Consider the following 20,386-nt stretch of genomic DNA (forward strand, 5'->3'; position numbering starts at 1 on the left):
TTGCTAGTTCCCTAGAAGTGTTATGGCTGAGTCAGGGAGTATGCAACCTTCGAGCCTTTGGATCCTTACAACCAAACTCCAGAAAGTTTAGACTTGAGCGCGTCTCCTACCCTCTCCAACTCTGGAGCGTCTATTCTCAGCAAAGCAGTCAGAGCTGTTCTGTTAAAACATAAACCAGATCATCACTGTGCTCAAAACCCTACATTTTCTCAACTATTTCCCATGTCAATCTCTCTCCAGAAAAAGCCAAAGTCCTTACTTCCCCTTAAGTGACCTTCGGGCCTGCTCCGCATTTTTCTCCCCATCTGCCTGAGCCCCACCAGGTGCCCCCCTGACCTTTGCTCCTTGCCCCCTCTCTGGAGAGCCCTGGTCCTGTCTCCAGGGTTACACTGTTCTCTCCCGGGCATCTCTGCCCTCTCTTGCTGGCCCCTTTCCCATTTTTTCTCCAAACAACTTTCCACCTCCTAACATACAATTTCTGTCTTCATTTACATAGTTAATTTCTTAGTTTTCCTCCCCTTGAACCTTCTCCCCAACACACACTGGAATGTCAGTTCCAGGGGGACAGAGGGTTTTGCCTGTTTTGTTCACTGATGGGGACCCATGCCTAGGGCAGCACCAGGCACACAGTAGATGTCAAGACTTGTTGATCGAAAACCAGCGTGTACTGACCCGTTGAGTTTTTGTTGTTGTTTTGGTAAATTAGCTATTTATGACTTTGCTAACTTTTCTGTTGGGAGATTTGACTTCTTCTTATTAGACTTAAAGCCCATTTATAGATTAGAGATAAGAACTAACGTTAATATTAAAATTAATATTATGTAGGAAATGTATTTTTCCCAGGCTTTTTGGGAGAAGTTTAATAAACAATACAATATTCAGTATAGTTAAGCAAACATTGACTTGGTTGTTAAAGTTATATATATAATCAACTATGGGTGATCTGTAATCTGTTTTCTTCATTCAATATAACATTACTGAGATTTTCCCAGCCTGAATCCTATAAGCTATAGCTTGTTTTCTATTAACTGTTATGGTCTATCCTATAAATACAGCACATATTGTTTAACCATATCTCCATTACTAAATACTTAGGCTTTTTCTTTTTTCATTTTAAAAAATCTATTACAAGTGATTCAGAAAAGCTTTTTCTTAGCATGTATCCCCAGAAATAATATCTGGAGTTTGTGGTGACAGGCAGAGTTTGAATTTTATAAGATACTGCCAAACTTTCAGCCATAATATCTTCTCAGCAATATACAAATATCCTTACTTTAATGCCAGCGTTGAATTTTTGCTAATCTGGCTTGAGAGACACGGATTAAAATCCAACACTTTCACTATATTTCTGCACCTGTTTTCTTGCACTTCTAGCAGTTTTCATATCATAGATTTTAATGTAAAAGATTTTTCTGGATTATCTTCTTCACTAACTTGGCTCCATTTAATACACTTTACCTTGGATTATTTTTCATTCGATCAATATTGCAACCTCTTATTTCATTTTCTGCTCGTATTTGCCTGGTGTATCTTTGATTCACCATTCATTTATTTTAACCGAATCAGTGTATTTTACTTTTCTTTCTTGCAGCCGGATATTCTTGGATCTTACTGACGACCTAACTTAGAGATACTTGGTTTTTTTTTAATAAACGAATTTAAATATTTCCATTCATCTTGTGACAGCTGGTTGGTATTCCTGTTCTTATATCTGCATCTCTCTCTCTCTCTCTCTCTGATTGTAGTTCCCTTGTATTCTACCTTTTGTTACATAAAATGAGTTTTCTTCAATTCCTACTTTAATAACTTAGAAGTAATAAAACTTGTTACTGTTCCATTAGTAGCCATTCTTATATCTTTAAATAAATGCTTAAATATATATTTCTAAGATTTCAGCCTCATAAATTAAACACTGCCTAATACCTCCCTACATAAATAATGAAGGATGGAGCATGTCTTGACTTCCTCCAGTCCTCCTAGTTTTTCTCAATGACTAGAATTTATCATATTCTGTTGCGACCTCTCAAATTAATTACAGTATTCACATTCCTTTTGAAAGCTAGTTCTTCACAATTATTTAGATACTAGCAAGCATGAAGAGAAAGTTAGTATCTTGGAAAAGGAAACCCAGAAAACCTTGTCTTTGCACATTTTGTTTGTTTTTTTGTTTTTAAGTCTAGATTTGTTGAAATTGCTCTATCAGGGCCCAGATCCTCCCAAAATGGGGATGCTACCTATTTTGGATTTCTGTTTTATTTATTTTCTTTGGCATTTGCTCACTTGATTGATTGGGAGTGAGGTTGCTGCATCCGTGAGGTTGAACAAGGGAAAATGCTGTTGACCCTGCGTTTCTGTTTTCTGTTCAGCTGCTGACCAGCAGCTGCATCAAGCCTTCAAGGACACTGCAGGGCTCTTCGAGTTTCCCTCTTCTGTTCTCCTAAGCTTGCTCCCAAATGTCTGAGACAGCCTGTGCTGCTTTACGAATCAAAGTCAGGGACGAGGCTTTCTCCTCTGGTGCCATGTTCAAGTCTAAGAAACCTTGATCCAAGCCTTCCCTGCCCTTCCAAAACTCACTCATAGTTCCAACCCTCATGTATCGATATTGGGAACCATTAATGTTGTTGGGTCAGAATTTTGTCCAATTCTGTCAAGCTGTCCTAATGTCTTGAGAAAAGAAATTTTTAAGTCTGATACCACCGTGTCCCTTCCGTTTGGCTGAATTCTGTCGATTCCAGAAAAATGTCAGTCTTTCACACGAGGGGTGTGTGGCGTCACTCTCTAATTTCCACTAATATTCTAATGATTCTTTTAAATTTAATTTAATTAATTTTTATTGTTTATTTATACATATTTATACTGATAGTCAACTCTCACGATTCCTTCTATTCTACTTTTGCTTTTCTTTTCACTCTCTGTAGTGTAGGAGAGGGAAGGAACAATTTTGGTAAACTTCTGGAAAGTAGGGTGCCCAAGACCCATATAATTGGTGCTGAATGGACATATATTTAAAGCCACAATAATTTTTGGAATTTTTTTAAAAAAACATATACTGAAATTATCCTTAATTTCACTGTAAAGAGATGATAATCGTTAAAAACAGAGGTTCAAAATAATGACTCAAAAAAGGCATTTTAAATTTGATGTTAATAGAATACTTTAAAATCTAGCATTCATTTAAAGATTTAGATATTAGCAATGCATGAATAGAAATGAAAAGGTAAGGAATAAGGATAACTTAGAGCATTTTAAAAAAAATTGACTTAGCAACTCAAATATTAATTAACAGCAAGGAAAATTAAGTCTTAGAAAAACTGGAAAGAAATTATAAAAGTGATTTTTAATTAATTTTCTTATATATTAATAAAGAAGATTGTGTTACTATAAAGTAGGACTAGGAATTAAGTATTATAAGGTACCTAATTAACTATTATATACCTTAATGAAAGAATACTTACCAAGATAAGAAAGCTCTCCTATGGAAAGTGGATACTTGGACTGTGAAAATTTTAAACATCCTCCTGGAAGGTCTAGACCTTAAGAAGAAAGAATTCCTATAGGACATCTCTGGAATAATAGCTAAGAACTATACATATGAAAAGAATTAAGAGTGGTGGATTTGTTTCTCCTTAAGGAAAATCAAATGTCATTTAATGATTCTACCATGAGCTCTGTTTGATCATGGACTTTTATATAAAGCTGTTTTTTTTTTTTTCTCAAGTGAAATACCACAGTGAGAGGCACTGTTTGAATTATTTTGTGTCTCATTTGTCAGGCGTCTCTTCCTTGTAGAATTGACCAAAAAAATCTGAGTAAAATTTAGGGCTTTCACAGATGAACAGATAAAGAATCATTTTCAAAGTTCATTAAATTGATGCCTGTTTCTACTTGGGTGACTAGAAACATCTCTCCTCTCGGAGCCAGATTCCTGAGAAATGAATTTTTTTTTTTTTTCTGTCTTCACTGGGATGATTATACAAATTAAAGGAAATAATCAATGTAAAAGCTTTTTGAAAACTTTAACATACTAGGCCATTGTAAGATTAAAAATACCTGCAGTGTGAGTTATTACAGCTCTTCAGTCAAGTGTGATTATAATTCTAAGTATTACTTGGGATTCAAATGAACATATAATTTTTAGAAATAAATTAGCATTTGGCTTCACGACCTTAGCAGTAATGTCATTTTTTATAATAATCAACAATATATTTATGTTCGGAATTTCTCCATATTTCATGTATTTCTTTAAGCTATAGCCAAAATATATTAAGTAAGAAATGAAAACGGAGGCATTCTTTTTCAAATGTTGAATATAATTTTATATTAAGTTAAATGTATTCATTCATTCATTAGTTCATTCAACGTGCCAGGTGATGTTCTAGGCGCCAAGATACAGATAAATAATTCAGACCCATGTTTCTAGTCTCCGAGTTCCTTATGACAAATTAGTAGGTGAGCATAGGAAAATGTGCTATATATACACAATGCAATACTACTCAACCACAAAAGGAATGAAATTCTGCCATTTGCAGTGACATGGATGAGCATGGAGAAAATTATGTTAAGTGAAATAAGTCAGGCATAGAAAAAGAAATACCACATGGCTTCCCTCATAAGTGGGAGCTGAGAGAGAGAGAGAGAGAGAGAGAGAGAGAGAGAGAGAGAGAGAGAGAGAGAGAGAGAGAGAGAGAGAGAGAAGGAAGGAAGGACAGAGAGACCACAATAAAACGTTGAACTTTGAGAAGGAGAGAACAGACCTATGGTTACTAGAGATGGGAAAGGGGTAGGGACAGGGAATTAGGGAATAATTGGGTAAGGGACACAAATAGTCATTATGATTTGTAACGATGAACCTGCTAATACTATGGATTTGATCATCACATATTGTACACAAATACTGGTAGTCAACTCTGTACCCCATAAATACGTGTCATCAAAGATAAATTTTAAAGAAATATTTTGCTATGTATTTCATAGAGAAGTGAATAACCACCATTAGTTCGCATGCCTATTTCGTGTACAAGTCACTTTCATATATGTTATCACCTTTGAACATCACAGTAATGGTGTGAGTTAAAAAACATAGGTTTATTTTATTACTTTTCTTAACACATGTGAAGTACAAGGCTCAGAATGGAAAAGGGTTTGGCTGAAGTTCTCAGAGCTAGGAAGTTGCAGAGTCAGGACTCAAATAGAGGCTTTAGGACGAGAAGTTCTAGAACACTACAGACACTCTGAGAGGATGGGAGGGTCTTATCACTGAGCAAGGTATTGTCCCAGGGGTGGGAGTTTGTGGTTTTTATCCCCATGTGGTTTCCTTATTTAGTGTTCATATAATTTAATTAAATCAGAGGATGTGTAATACATTGTATAATTATATGCTAATATGTTAATGGTTCCCTTAACATATCTTATGTTTCTCTCATACACTTTGCTCCCGTTCTCCTTTGAGGCTTGTAACAATTATATGTCTATTTAGAATTTAAAATTAAAACCAAGTATTCTAAATTGCCTTCATCATCTGACACATTTTGATAGATTTTTGACATCATACCATTATGTCCCTTAAAATCTCTCTACAGGTTCTAGAACAAGGGCTATTGTTGTGTGCCTTCTGGACTGTAATTTCCAGCTACAGAAATAAGCGATCAATATTATTCTCCAAAGCCAAGAGCCCCAAAGGACAAGCATAAACCTCCTCAATGAAATTCAGAGACGGTTATCTAAAATGTTGCCTTTCTCAGCCCCCCATGCTTTTCTTATTATCAATTTGAGTATAGGTCATTGGTGTCTTTAAAGCTAAATTTGCCACCGGACCACACAATAAATCCTAAGAATCAAGAGTCTCCATTCATTCACTCACTCAATACATCTCTGTTGAACACCTTCTTAAGTGCAAGTATTGTCCTAGGTACTGGGAATACAAAGATAAGTAAGATTTAGTTGTTGTTTTCTAAAGTGGCTTAATCCACTGAAAGCCAGCTGACTGATGCAGTCCTCACGACCACCTTCTACTCTGGGTACAGTGGAAGTTAAGGAAGGCTTCTGAAATCGGTGATATGTCTGCTGAGTCTTAAAGGACTTGTAGTGTTAACCTAGCCATTAACTTTTTACATGACTCAGTTTCTCTTTGATTCTCTTATCCTTTGCACAATAGACATAAATCAATTATGCTAAATAGTTATATAATAATGAAATCTTTTTAAAAAATTAGCTTTCAAGTAAGGCAGCAGATAGATTTTTTTACATGTAGGAGCTTGGCAGGAATTAATTTCCTTTCTCTTTCCTTATTTATTTAGCTTATGTTAATCCAGGCATATTTATCGCTATAGTATTTGAAAACAAATATTTAACCATACTTCATACTTTTAATTTGACTTTAAAAGTTTTCAGAGGGTCCTGAGACCTCAGCCCTGCCCCTGCCACCCACAACTAGGCAAGCAACAGAGCCAGCTGCCTGGGGTCCTTAGACAGGCACCAATGGCCAGCCCCTCCCACCACCACATCTTCCAATGTGTGTTTCTTTGGGGTGTTTCTTTGGGGTGTGTCACTTATCTGTTCATGTCCTTCACCAAATTTCTGCTTAGATTTTTCTAATTCATTTTTAAGACTTCTTTTTGCATTAAGGATGTTAATCTTTCTGTGTTAAATTTGTTCCTTATCAATGGACTTTAATTTGTGATGTTTTCCTTCATTTTTAGGTTGAGAAAATAAATTTCCATCTAAACATTCAATTAAAAAAAAGTTTTCAACATAAATTTAAAATTTTGCAAATCATGTAATTCTGGAGTTGTGAAAATTGTTATAAATATCCACACTTAAAAATAAATCTGTTACACTACTCTAAAAGATTCAGCAAACTGTAAATATCCAAAAAAAAAATATGTGAACAAGTTCCTCTGTGGAAGAAATTCACATTTTTTTTTCCTTCTTTAGCTCATGTATTACATCATCTTTACAGAATTATTTCTGAGTATCACCCATTGGACATTCCTGTAAAAACAACATATTTATAAATCTATGATCCTCGGACTCCATAAAGAAATTTCTTCTGATTTCAGTTATTTTCAAAATTATTAATCTACAGTTGATAAAAATATCACAAATATATTGCAAAATGTTCTAAATAATTATTTTTTAAAATTGAAATCTTATTGCAAAAATTTCCCTTACTATGAGATTCTTCCCTTAATAGGAAAACCTTCATGATGCTTAGAAAGACCATGTTAAGAAAAACCAAAAACATGAGGAGCTATAGTCCCTTAAATCTAAAGTTCCCCTGAACACCTTGAAAAGTCTCTGAATATCCCCAGGGGAAAATGAAATCCAGTTCTGTTTTGTAATTTCCATTGTGATTTCTTCCATAAAACTTACTAATTATTTTGAAGTGTGATTTGAAGTTAGCAAGCATAGAAGAAGATTTAAGAGTTTTTCATCACTGATATATTATTGATGTCTGCCATTGTAATTCCACTTTGATTTAAACACTGAAGTTGATCATTTTGAAACAATCAGTGCTTATATAGGCATTTATCAATTTCTTTTCTTCTCACTGCTTCTTGCATCTTTCTTTTCCCATTTAGTGACAGTCTGTGAATGGGAAACTCTTTCAAACTTTATTTTGTTGCCACATTTGAATGCGACTGTATCTGGCTATAGAATTCTAGTTTAACTGGCATGCTCTCAGTGTCCGAGAATATTCTTCATTTCTGACCTTCATTAGTGCTCACAAAATTTTGAGGAGTAGTTTATGCACTTACTGTTTTGCAGCTTTAAAATTCTCCTTTATAAAAGTAAAATCCCTTTTTCCTTGGGTTTTTCTTGGTTTTTTTTGGTTATGTGTCTGTTGGTAGACTTTAAATTTTCACGAACTGTTAACTAGCACTCAGTGTATTTTGAAATTTGGGAATTCATGTCCTTTAGTTGTAAAAACAACCTCAGCTATTATTTCATTGAATATGCTTGTTTCCTGAAACTCCTATCGTGTGTCATCTTTCGGATCTTTTCACTCTTTCATCCATGTCTCTTAACTTTTCTTCCACATTTTCCATTTCCTCATCTAACTATACCACATTCTGGACCTACCTTCCCAATTGACTAAGTCAGCTCTGTCTAAGTTGCCCTTTAACTTGTTCAATGCGGTTTTAATTATAATGATTATACTTATTTGTATAATATCTGCATTATTGCAAGATCTATTTGGTTGTTTCTCAAATCATCCTGGGATTTTTCCCATATCCCATGTTTTTCCTGATATTTTCTAGCTCTCTTTCTATCTTTTTAATTATCGAAAAATATTATTTAGAATATTATATTAGAATATGACATTATTTTAATGTAGGTTACTTGTCAGTCTGTTGACTCACCCTTAGTGTTCACCTGGGTGGTTTCTCATTTTCATTGTGAACTCATCTTCAGCAGATTAAGTGTTTCCGTGGGAATTCTATGTGCATTGGACTATGAAACGATGCTCTGTAGCAATTTTAGTTTTACCTCTTCTGGGTATTCCAAGGAGCTCACAAGCCTGAAATCAGTTTTTATGTTTATTGGTTTGGTGATTCCTGACTTCATACTTAGGCACAGCATGGGCCTGGGATTTTACTATTTCTGAGATAGTAAAAGATAAGATTCCTTACTGCTTCCTTGGGCTGGCTGATATAGTTATAATGCCCTCACACTGAGGTCCACTCTTTATCCTGGGGTCTCAGTCACTGCTCCTCACCATGTGTGGTCCCCAAGTCATTACAGTCACTTTGGGGGCCTTAATCCTCATCCACATGCCTAATCTTTCCCAACTTTCAGTCCAATATCCTCCCAGACCTCTGCAGGCTTTCAAACTTATCACTCTGCTTTTAAATTCATTCTTTATTTCTGACATCTAGTTACAGTTCTCTGATACACTTAGCTATGTATTGTTATATTTTAGCTACTGTTTCTTTGTATTTGAAGAGGGCTCTGACAACCCTTTACAATGAGGACCAGTATAACCCTCAGAATATTTTTTCTTCCTGGTTTTATTCATCAGAAAAGCTGCTTTCCCTCAGAGAGTTGTCCCACAAAATTGTTTCCGTCAATTCAATCAACTCGTAAAACAGAAAGTGTCAGTTGAAAATACTTTGAATGCAAACTGTATTAAAACAGCCAGGAAGGTAAAATCTAATATTTCATGCCAATTATGGGGAAAAAATATATCATTGTAAACAACTGGTTGAGCTTAAATTTTTTTTAAAAAAATTACAAATAGGAAGCATTACATTTTTTAATGATGTATCCCTACCCACTATAGAACCTTCACTATGCGGAGTTAATCTCATGCTAATGTTTTGCTAAACATGTTGAAACAAAATCTTCATTTAAAATAAAAAAAAATTAGATTTGAGTACTATCATTACCTCTTATTTTTTTCTGGAACATACTATTATTACACATCTTTCTTCTTTACAAGGGAAATTAAGTCATGATTATATGCACGAGCCCCTAGGTCATGTTTTAAACCACAGAAACGAAAAGACAAGATGTTTCCAATGTTTGGCCCTCTCCCTTTTATTCAACTCTCATGTATGTTTATATATTTTTAAAATAAATGTTTATTTATTTTATAATCAGACAAAAGTAAATGCAATTTAAAAATATTCACACCCTTGGGTACAATAATTCACGTCAAGAAATTTATCTCAAAAGAAAGAAAAAATCAGACAAGTGCAATTATTTGGGTACTAGATTATTCATTATAGGTTTGTTTATAATAGAGAAAATTGTGAAACAAAACTAAATATCCCCCCCAAAAAACTATGAGGCATCTAAGATGGAATATTATGCAAATATTAAAACAATGTTTTTAAAGAGAATTAAGTGATATCAGTAAATGATCATAATATACTGTCAAAGCAGAAAAACAGGACATAGAGTTGTATTTTGAAAAATATGCATATGTATTAAAAATTAGCAAAATACGACATCCTATAGTGTCAGGAATGCTGATAATCCCTGGGAGGTGGGGGTTAGGCTGTCATATTTTCTTATATGTACTTTTCATACTTTGCAAATATTGTACAAGGAATAAAAATTCTTTTATAACAAAAATGCAAGGAAAAAGACTGATATGCCAATAGGAAACTTCAAATAATCACAAGTGCAGAGTGAAAGCTTTTCAAAAATAGCAACAAGTGTTGGACTAATGTGACTAGACCATGGTGCACAGATCTGGGGAGTGATAAAGACAAGATGGGTTATGCAAAAAAGAATCAGCTGGGTGGGTCACTAAGAGGAGAAAACAAACAGACCAAATTGGAGCAGGAAATTTGCTCATCAGTGCTCTCCAATAGAACTTTCCATGATCATGGAAATGTGGTATGTCTGCATTGTTCAAAACAGTAGCCATTAGCCCCATGTAGCTACAGAGCACTTGAAATGTTACTAGGAGACAAAGGAACTAAATTTTAAATTCAATGCAATTTTAATTAATTAACATTTAAATTTAAATAGTAACATGTAGCTAATGGCTTCCCTACGGAGCAACACAGTTCTACTTGGTTACTTAAGGGTGATCACCTACCCTTAGTGGAAAAGAAAAAGATATTTATGTCGATGATATATTAATTGCATATTAAAAATAAATAATTCTAGTAGGCAGAACAGGCCTAGTTATTTTCCCCACAGCAATGCTGGTCTTCCTATCATAAGTCAAAGATCACGCAACATTTAGCTTTTAACTACGAAAGTGATATCTGTTACTATTCTGCACCCTCATCTTCATGCCAGGTAAGCAAACCAAGATATAACATAAATCGTTCCCTCTTTTGGGGAGGAGAGAGTCAGAATGGAGAAGGGAATAGAATCCGCTAATTTTTTAAAAATCAAAATAATGAATACATAAACTAGAAGTAAGCAATACATTCTCCCAGAAAAGTTTGGGCAGGAACAGTACGAAGCTTTGTCCTTTCTTTCTTTCTTTTTTTGAAACGAAAGTTTTTACATATTGGTGCTGTACATGTTCAGAGAAACTTCTCCAGGAATGAACTGTAGAAATGATCGCTGAAAGTATAGTCTTCAAAGCTTTGACCTTTTTTAAAGCATGCTCTGCTGCATTTTTTTGTGTGGTCCACATGTAACAGCTTCTCTTCAACACACACACACACACACACACACACACACACACCAAAGGTGAGGAGTGAGTATAAAATAAATTTATTTTCTTCTGTAATTTTGGAGGAAGACTAATTATTTAAAGTCACACGTAGAGTATTTTTATTGAAATATATGCTCGTCACCTGCAGTTTTATAAAAGGATAACATTTATTTTCTCTTCCTATCTCTCTCTCTCTCTCAAATTACCCAGAGGGATCAGGCAATAGAAATTTAAATTTTAGAAAACCTGATTTAAAAGAGAGTATGTTTCCTCTATTTTGGGTTACTTGGATAAACGAAATTGTTCTTTCTCTGGGGACTGGACAAAGAGAGTCGGAAGAATTTATATGCATCACCTAACAGAATATTGGTCATTAGTTAACAAGCTGCATAGTGTGAGACATTAGCCTTAGTCTATGGAAGACTAATACAGGCACATGGATATAAACATATTTTTAATAACATTGAATAAAAGAATGCAGATTCCAGTTTCAGTGCATAAGATACAGTATTTAAAATGTTTTGCACTTTGCTACATATACACACATCATACATGATTCTAAAACATTGTGTTGTGCCTACTCTTGAAGATTACCAGTAGCCAATGCTTTTGCCAGTTCAGAGTGTGAGAGAATGAAAGACCATGAGGTGCTAACATGATCCATATCGCTATGGTTATAAACCTTGAAACTTAGAATGCATACCTTAAAATCAATTTAAAGTTTCCAAGGAAACCAATGAAGGTATTTCAAGACAAGAATCATACGACTTGCAAATCAAAATCCAGCTCCGACTGTTGCCACGGCACTGTGTGTTAATTAGCACTTGTCACGTTTTTCTAGAAAGCCAGAAAAAATCCTGGGTTCATGAATCGAGCGATAACTAAGACAGCAACCCACATTTTCTTATCTGTCTGCTCTGTTAACATGACCTATGTCAAACGTGATGAAGACTATGTAAGAGTCCTTGTTACAGAAGATATGCAAAACCTTACATAAAGAGAATAGAAGAACCAGAAAGAACCAGCAGTCTGTGGGGATGGGCAGAAACGGGAAGGAAGAAAACTCATGACTGAGTACCCATTTATAATTGATGGTGTGCTGGAGGTTAAATGGGATCTGATTTTGAGATCCCATTTTACAGATGAGAAAACTGGGGCTCAAAAAAGTTAAGCAGTTGACACAAGGTCACAACCATGAAATGCTCAGCCAGGACATGAAGCACAGTGTGTCTGATTCCAAAACTCATTCTCTCCCTGGTGCACCATGCAGAAGGAATGGGAAAATCCAGTGTGTTCGAGGTACTCGGTGGAAGTGTCGGGGTGTGGAGTTCAAGTCCTGAGCTGATGTATGTCCTGGACAAAGACTTACAGGTCAAGGAAAAGTCACGCTGGAGGTATGTTAAAGTGTAAGGTTTGTTTTTGGACCCTGCCTGCTCCCTTCTCCTTGACTATAAAGTAACGTGGATCAGGGATCACAGCTCTTTATCTTTTCTCCTGACACTGCATGAGCACAGGGTCCTGCACACCACTAGACTCTCAGTAGGTATTTTTTGAAGTGCATTGACAGTACTGGTCATGTCAGGTAGGATACAAAATTAATCAGTGAAGATGCCAGGTGGGACTTTGAATCTCAAGCTATTCATTTCCCAGTGTCTGTCTGACACTGTCCACCCGACAAGGGCCCACTACTCCATATTGCTACACGGGTATCAGGATCTCTAAGCAAATGTCTATAAAGTTCACCTCAAGGCTGTGCTGATCACTTTGGAAAGAGGCTGCAGAACTATTTGCTTTGGTAACTTCTCATATGTCTGTTGATCTGTACTTTGGACAACCTGCACTGGTATCTCATTCCATGCCCTCAAGGTATTTAATGGACAGGATTGAACCTCCAAACTGCACTCCACAATTGCAAAGTAGTGTCCTGGTATTTCCATTCCCAGAAGTCACTCTCAACACATTTTGACTCCAGGGTATTTCATCTGAAAGTTTGAACTGAGAACTGGAATAGTCACCGGCCAGAGGAATTGTAGTTCCTAAGCAGAGACACTGTTCTTCCTCAGCTAGCAAATATGTCTACAACAGAAATAGGTCTAAGGAGTCTTTGCAAGTCCTGCCCTTTGCTTCTCCCTTGAGGCAATCTTGCCTAAGATATAGGGCTGGGACTTGACAAATAGCAAAGGAGTACAATCTGGGAGCACAATGTCTTATCACTTTTACTTTTATTATAACAGCGGGGAGCTGGCCCAAGCTTTACAAAGAATCCAGAAAGCAACAGCAGGACACTGGGCTGCCTTAGAAAATATTTCTTGGTTCAAAGAGAAACTTCTTTAATGAGAACCTGACACCACAAACTTAGTAAGAAAGCTTGGGGCAGGTCAATTGCATAAAACACAGCTTGACACAGTCTGTTCCATAACAGTGCACGAAATACAACGGTGTAACCCATTTGGTATACTTCATAGCCTGAGAAGTTGCAAACATTTAAGAGTAAAGTATAGAACATCTGTATTGAATATTGCACTCAGGAGAGACTCAGGCATCTTCCTACTTATCTAACGTTGCAGTCTGTTCTATACTTGGCCAATAATGAGAGGTGCGACCCCGGCTTGGCCAGTCCTGTAACTCTCTGGAACTCGCTGCCTCTCCTTTACTGGAGGTGGTTGCATGGGATGACCTCTCAGGTCCCCTCCAGCTCTGGTATCCCATGACTGAAGGATGTAAGGGTTGAACACTGACGTTGACATCTGGGGCAAGGGAGAGTTTTAGTGCCTGCAACAACTATGTTTGCAAAGAATTCATAACGTGGCTGGGGATCCTTGGGTTTACCCTCTCCCTGGTTTAATGTGAAATGAAGTAGTATAAATCTCCCTGCTGTTAGGAGAACGTAGAAACAAATACTAACATTTCCCCATTCCATTTTTGCTCAAGGAAAGAGATCAACTCATATATGTGAATTGCCCTTTAAACATGTTTTAAAGACTTTTTTTTTTTTTTTTTTTTTTTTGGCAAAACGCTTGAGCTTAAAAGTAGTGTTCTTGTTTCAGCTCTGTATCACACAAAGCTTGTTTCCCAGATGTAGAATATTTACTCCCCGGGGTATTAGTGAAAGGCTCTGTCTCTAACTTCTCAGGTGGAGAAAACTTCAAAGTGTGACCAAAAACTAAATCTTGTCCTATAATAAGTGATTGATGGTCTGTTTTCCCCCTGCCACTGAATGAAAAGATAATACCTCTCCTGTTGCTCCATTTATCAACAAGACCATCTTGTCAGCCTTAACTGCTAGATTTGAGAAAACTGAGTCTTCATGAAACAGTATTGATCATTTGTAAAATATATGCCTATTTGTGTTTATTTAAATTGTAAAGAATCTTGCCTAAGGTCTTTTTTATTTTTTAATTTCTCTTTCCTTTGTTTGATCTTCAAAAAGTCTCCCTAGGAAGTCAGAACAGTTCTTGCTTTTATCATGGTTACCATGATTAGCTATTTTTCTTTAGTAAACCTTTTTTTTTTTTTGTCTTTTTGTGACCGGTAAGGGGATCGCAACCCTTGGTGTGGTGTCACCCGCACCACGCTGAGCCAGTGAGCGCACCGGCCATTCCTATATAGGATCCGAACCCGGGGCAGGAGCGCTGCTGCGCTCCCAAGTGCTGCACTCTCCCGAGTGTGCCACGGGGTCAGCCCTCTTTAGTAAAACTTTGAAGGAAATAAATGTGCTTCCAGTAGTTGTTAAGCTTACACTAACATGATGGAAATTTTTGCTTTTTATTTATGACAACATCACAACCTTCTGTCTCCTCCTGTCCAATCCCTCTCTGCCAGGTAAAAGCTCCACCTAAGACACAATGCAGGTCCCAAAATAACATGTCCCTCGTCTGTCAGTCTCCAGAATTACTATTCTCTAAGTCCTTGCACTGCTTTGGCACTTGAAAAAGGCACCTGATTATCTAATTCAATTGACTCACAAGCAAACTAGGAGTACTTGGTTTACCCAAGGAATTGGGATTGGAAAATCTGTTAGTCCAAACAAACCCCTAAATGTGTGATTCTCAAAACAAGGCCTGCAGTCCACTGCTCCGAGAGCTATAAAATGATTCAATGCTGCAAGTGTTTCCTTTGCTTTTTGTGAAGAAACAGCAAGTAAAAAGGTTACACTAAAATTTGGAATGCAAGAACTAAAATTAGTTTGTTAACAGAATTTAATGAGGTCTCCATTGTGACTTTCCTAAGAAATCTGACCGTCACATAACACTGGGCAACGTCGACAAGTTGGGAATGCACATGTCCATGGATAATTGGAATTCCATCATTATCCAGGAGGCTATTTTGTTATTACTGCTCTTCAGTGTTGTTCTGAATTGATCATGATTTTCAGAGACTAATGTTCGTGACTTTAAATTGAAAATTAATGTTTATTTTGCATCATTGTATTAGTCCATTTCTATTGCTTGTAACAAAAATACTTGAAACTGGGTGATTTATAAAGAAAATGAAATTTATTGCTTACAGTTTCTGAGTCTGGGAAGTCCACAGTCCGTCTGGTGATGGTGACAGTGACCCTGGGGTCTCACATTGCGAGACGGTGGAAACAGAGAGAGCAGAGAGAGAAAAGGAAGATAGAGAGAGAGACAGACTCTCCCCTTTAAAGCCCTCTGAACCACGCCCATGACCACCATTATTAACCTATTCACTACTGCACAGTCCTACAATCCAATCACCTCTTCAAGGCCCCACCTTTCAATGACTATAATAGGATTTCCCACCCTCTTAACAGTCACAGTGGGGGCCAAGTTTCTAATACATAAAACTTGGGGGACACGATTCAAGCTTCAGTGAGTTTGGGGGGGACATACTTCAATCCACTACAGTCATCCTTATCAATTTACTTCATTATAAAATTTTTTGTTAATCCCATAGAGTGTAATGAAGCATATTTGCATTGGTGCATTCCTTCACTATAAACTTCTAATGATTTCACAAGTAAACCATGTGTATATATTACAGTTCAGATGTGACCTATCCATGCTCCCTTTGCTGAAACAGATATATCTGCTTCCCTTATGCATTCCCACCCTTATTCCACATTTTTCCTGTGTAGTGCCACTTTATTGTTATCTCTAAGTTATTTCTTTGTTTACTTAAAACTTATTTAGGATAAGATCATGGAACCATAGACCATATTTTTTTACCTTACTTAAATGTGTCATAATCAGGAGTGTTTAAAACTCAGCTCTAAACTGTAGCATGGATAGGAAAATATGATCCGATAGTGTTTCCTGCTAAGGATCCTCTGCCCATTCCTAGTCCATGATGCACAAGAAGCTAAACCTCTGTGTCAGATACAATGGTTGTGCTGCTTTCTCTTAATCTCTCTCCTTTCATTGAAACTTCCTCTTAATTCCCCCCAAAAACCAACTCTCTTCCATGTTGAATACCATATGATGGAGTTCGCATGTGTTGTCCCCTCCAAAACTCATGTGGAAATCTGATCCCCAATGTGGCAGTGTTGGAAACTGATTAAGTCATGGGGGCGGATCCCTCATGAATGGATTAATGCTCTCTCTGGGGGAGGGGGGAGTAATGCGTGAGTTCTCGCTCTATCCGTTCCCACGAGAGCTGGTTGTTTATAGGACCCTGGCACCTTCTCTCTCTCTCTCTCTCTCTCTCTCTCTCTCTCTTGTTTCCTCTCTCACCATGTGATCTGCTTGTACCTGCCGGCTGCCTGCCACTTTCTGCCATGAGTAGAAGCAGCCTGAGGACCATGCCAGCTGCAGCTGTCCCAGAATCGTAAGCCAAATAAACCTCTGTTCTTTATAAACTATCCAGTCTCAGGTAATTCTGTTACAGCAACACAAAACGGACTAAAACACCATACCACTGACCCGGCTTCATTTCCAACTGGTGAGCAGACTCTCTCACACTCTTTCTCTCTCTTTCTCCCCAATCCATCCGTCTCTCCACCTGTCCATTCATCCATCCATCCATCCATCCGTCCATCCGTCCATCCGTCCATCCGTCCATTCATCCATCCGTCTGTCTGTCCGTCTGTCCATCCATCCATCTATCCATCTATCTCCCTCTCTCATCTCATTGCCAAATATTTGGGAAAGCAGTCCAAGCTTATCGCTGCCTTTGCTTTCTCATTTCTTATCTCCTCACTGAAATGTGATCCCTCTGCATCTCTTTCTCGTTCTCTTTTGCTGGTTCTTCTTCTGCTAACTTCTCCTTACGTGTTGATATTGTCTGGGTTCTAACCTGGGCTCTTCTCTGTGTAGCTCTAGAATCTCCTGCCTGAATGATCTCATCCATGACCTGGCTTTCAATATAACCTAGACACTAATGACTCAAAAGTCCTCCTGTCCAATGCCAGCCTCTCCTTAACTGCAGAATCACATAGCCAGGGGCACCCTGGGCACAGATCCAGCTTGCTGTAAATCTTATAAATACAACCATGATTTGCAAATCTGACCGGAATACACTCAGGCCCAGTAGGCCATGAATGAAAGGCAAGTCTGGTAGAGGGAGAAAAGCATAAAACCCAGTCAGAAGCCCTTGGTTCCAATCTTGGCTCTGTTGTTTTTAGCAACAGGGTAGGTCTGATATCTGTCTGACTCTGTTTTTTTTCATCTGCAGAATATGGCTAATAACACTTTAAAATTTTCCTGTAAAGGTATAAAGTAGGCTGTTAAGTTTTACTCAAATTTCTGATATGCTATTATTTAAAATGTAGTTGAAGAACTAGAGATAACCATTCAAAATGATAACAAAACACAAAACCACCAGAAATACAAATATCAAGTTAATTTGTTTTGTTAAACTAAATAAGTAATGACTGCTGGGTTTTCAAACTTTAGTGTGCACCTGGAAGAGCTAATTAATAATGACAATATTTGGGCTGCAGTCCCAGATTCAATTGGTCAGGAAAGAGGCCAGGAATCTGTACTTTAAAATCATCCCCATTGCTATAGGGAGGGCCACACGTCGAGAAAGAATGAAATATAATGCACTTGAGAGATGACCAGTCATGAGAACTCCATTCTAGTGACTTGCAAAGGCAAAGAACTAATTTCCTCTTGGGAAACATGTTGCTCATTTTGCTTATTTCAAATTGTAATAGATTCCAATGCTTCCAAATTTGAGCTTTCTACACGAAGCAATCATCCCTCTCCCACATCAACACACACACACATGCAAACATACACACTAGATATTCACATATTTATTTTACGGATCCATTAATGGAATATCATTTCCTGCTTAATATATGAGTCACTAATAATGTAAAGACAAGTAAGACAGCCACTAAATAGACACGTAAGAGTTGAATATCCACTGCTATAAGTTATCAAGTATTTTTCTCTTTCTCTTTTCACATCTATTCTGATAGGTTGACACAAAGAAAAGACTACAAGCCTGCACACTCATAGGGAAATGTAAGGAAACAGCCAAACCAGAAGCCAGGAACACAGGCCATTAGATATTAATCTCAGCGGGCTTGTTTGAGCACGTGGAGAGACCAGCAGCAAGACACTTCCAACCTGGTGGCTCAGTTAATTGGTGAAGCTACTTTTAGTATAGCAGACAGCATTTCTAGAGATTGAGATGAGGAACTAAGCATGCATTCCAAACACATTAACATGGTCTTAATTTTATTTTATAAAAACCATATTTAGGAATATTTCAATTGTCATTTGGTTAACTATTTGTGTATTGTATTGTATTGTATGTAGGCATGGTGCAAGTGTACGTACAATACATTTATATATATGCAATGTTCATACACATATGTGTGTGCCTACATGTAAATATTTGGGTAAGAAAGTAAGTCGGGTGTTTTAATCTTTACATAAATAACATAAAAGCCAGACGTTTAGTGATTTACACCCTTCATCAGAGAGCTTTGTGTCTTGAAATGATGAAGGCTTGGGATATTCTGTAAAGGAGAATAATAATTTGGGCTAGTATTTGCATTCTTAAAATGCCATAAATGCTTTAGTTCTTTTTAATGCATAGTGTTAGACAAGCATTTAGTTATATTAGGTAAATGTATTTTACTTTGTTTTTAAGGACAGTTTGCTGTTGTTTGGTTTTGCTACAATTAGTTCATGTTGAATATTTATTTTACAAAATAAATTGTAATACCAAATACTACCCTTTTTAACTATGGAAATCAAAAATAAATATAATAAATAAAGCTTTTCTTTGTTATGAAGAGAAATGTATGGGAGCTCATCGTTCCACAAATCAGGAGATTACGTTACTGCAATTTGGCTGTGTCAGTGGAGATTTTTAATATTGTTTGTTCTGGGTTGTAAAATTTCAGTTGTTGCAAAGCATCTGTAACCTTGAATGACGATGAGACATTCCCCGTAGGATGCAATGTTTTATTTTTTTTCCTTGATCTACTTCCCATCTTGTTCCACCCATTGATCATGGCAGCTTAGGGGGAAAAAATGTTGGAACATGGACATACTAATTAGGTTCTTTACAGGTTTATGGTAGAACATATGTAAAGTTTAAAAACATGCAAGGTTTATTAGGATTCTGCTTAGATGAACATGCCCTTATTTTATTTCTTTGCCCTTTAAACACCCCCTGCCAATTGCCAGCACCAATTACTCTCTTTCTGATCCAGAGCAGTTCTAAAGCTTCAAGGAAACCAAGGGGAAAACCAGAGTCTCAAAAGAGACATTTTCCAGAACACGAATGGGTGGATTTCAGACACTTTCCAAACCTCAGAGGGTAGGGGGAACACATGGAGGAGAAACAATCAACTCTTAGTATCCCATTACACTCAGATGTTGACTCAGAGAATATCCCATGATGAATACTTCAGAAAAAAAAAAAAAAGAAAGAAAGAAAAGTGGAAACAAGTAAAACAACATGCCTAGTCGTGCTTTGTTTATCCTTCTTTCCTCTGTGAAATCTGCTCTCTGGTATGTAAGGAGCTAGGAAGTCATCAGTCCCACCCACCCTCACAAGTGAAAAGAGCTCAATAAAGTAAAAACCAACAGTTCTTAGATCCATCAGAGGATGGAGGTCAGAGGGCAAATGGCTGACCCCACAACTGGAGGGACAGATAGAGATATACAGAGAATCATGTCTTAGTGGGACAGAAACCTATGGGGAAACCAGTACCAGGACAAGAAAACTGCAATTGCGCAAAAAAAAAATAAAGCTGGAGGCATAACACTACCTGACTTTAAGCTATACTACAAAGCGATAATAACCAAAACAGTATGGTACTGGCATAAAAACAGA

General features: G+C 37.0%; 1 protein-coding gene across 4 annotated transcripts in view; it reads right to left on the reverse strand.

Annotated features, from left to right (window-relative positions):
• Positions 1-20,386, reverse strand: part of RGS7 (regulator of G protein signaling 7) — a 470,656-nt gene that overhangs the window by 83,306 nt on the left and 366,964 nt on the right. The gene's annotated exons all lie outside the window — the stretch shown is intronic.

This window comes from Cynocephalus volans, chromosome 18 (assembly GCF_027409185.1).
Source record: "Cynocephalus volans isolate mCynVol1 chromosome 18, mCynVol1.pri, whole genome shotgun sequence".
NCBI lineage: Eukaryota > Metazoa > Chordata > Mammalia > Dermoptera > Cynocephalidae > Cynocephalus > Cynocephalus volans.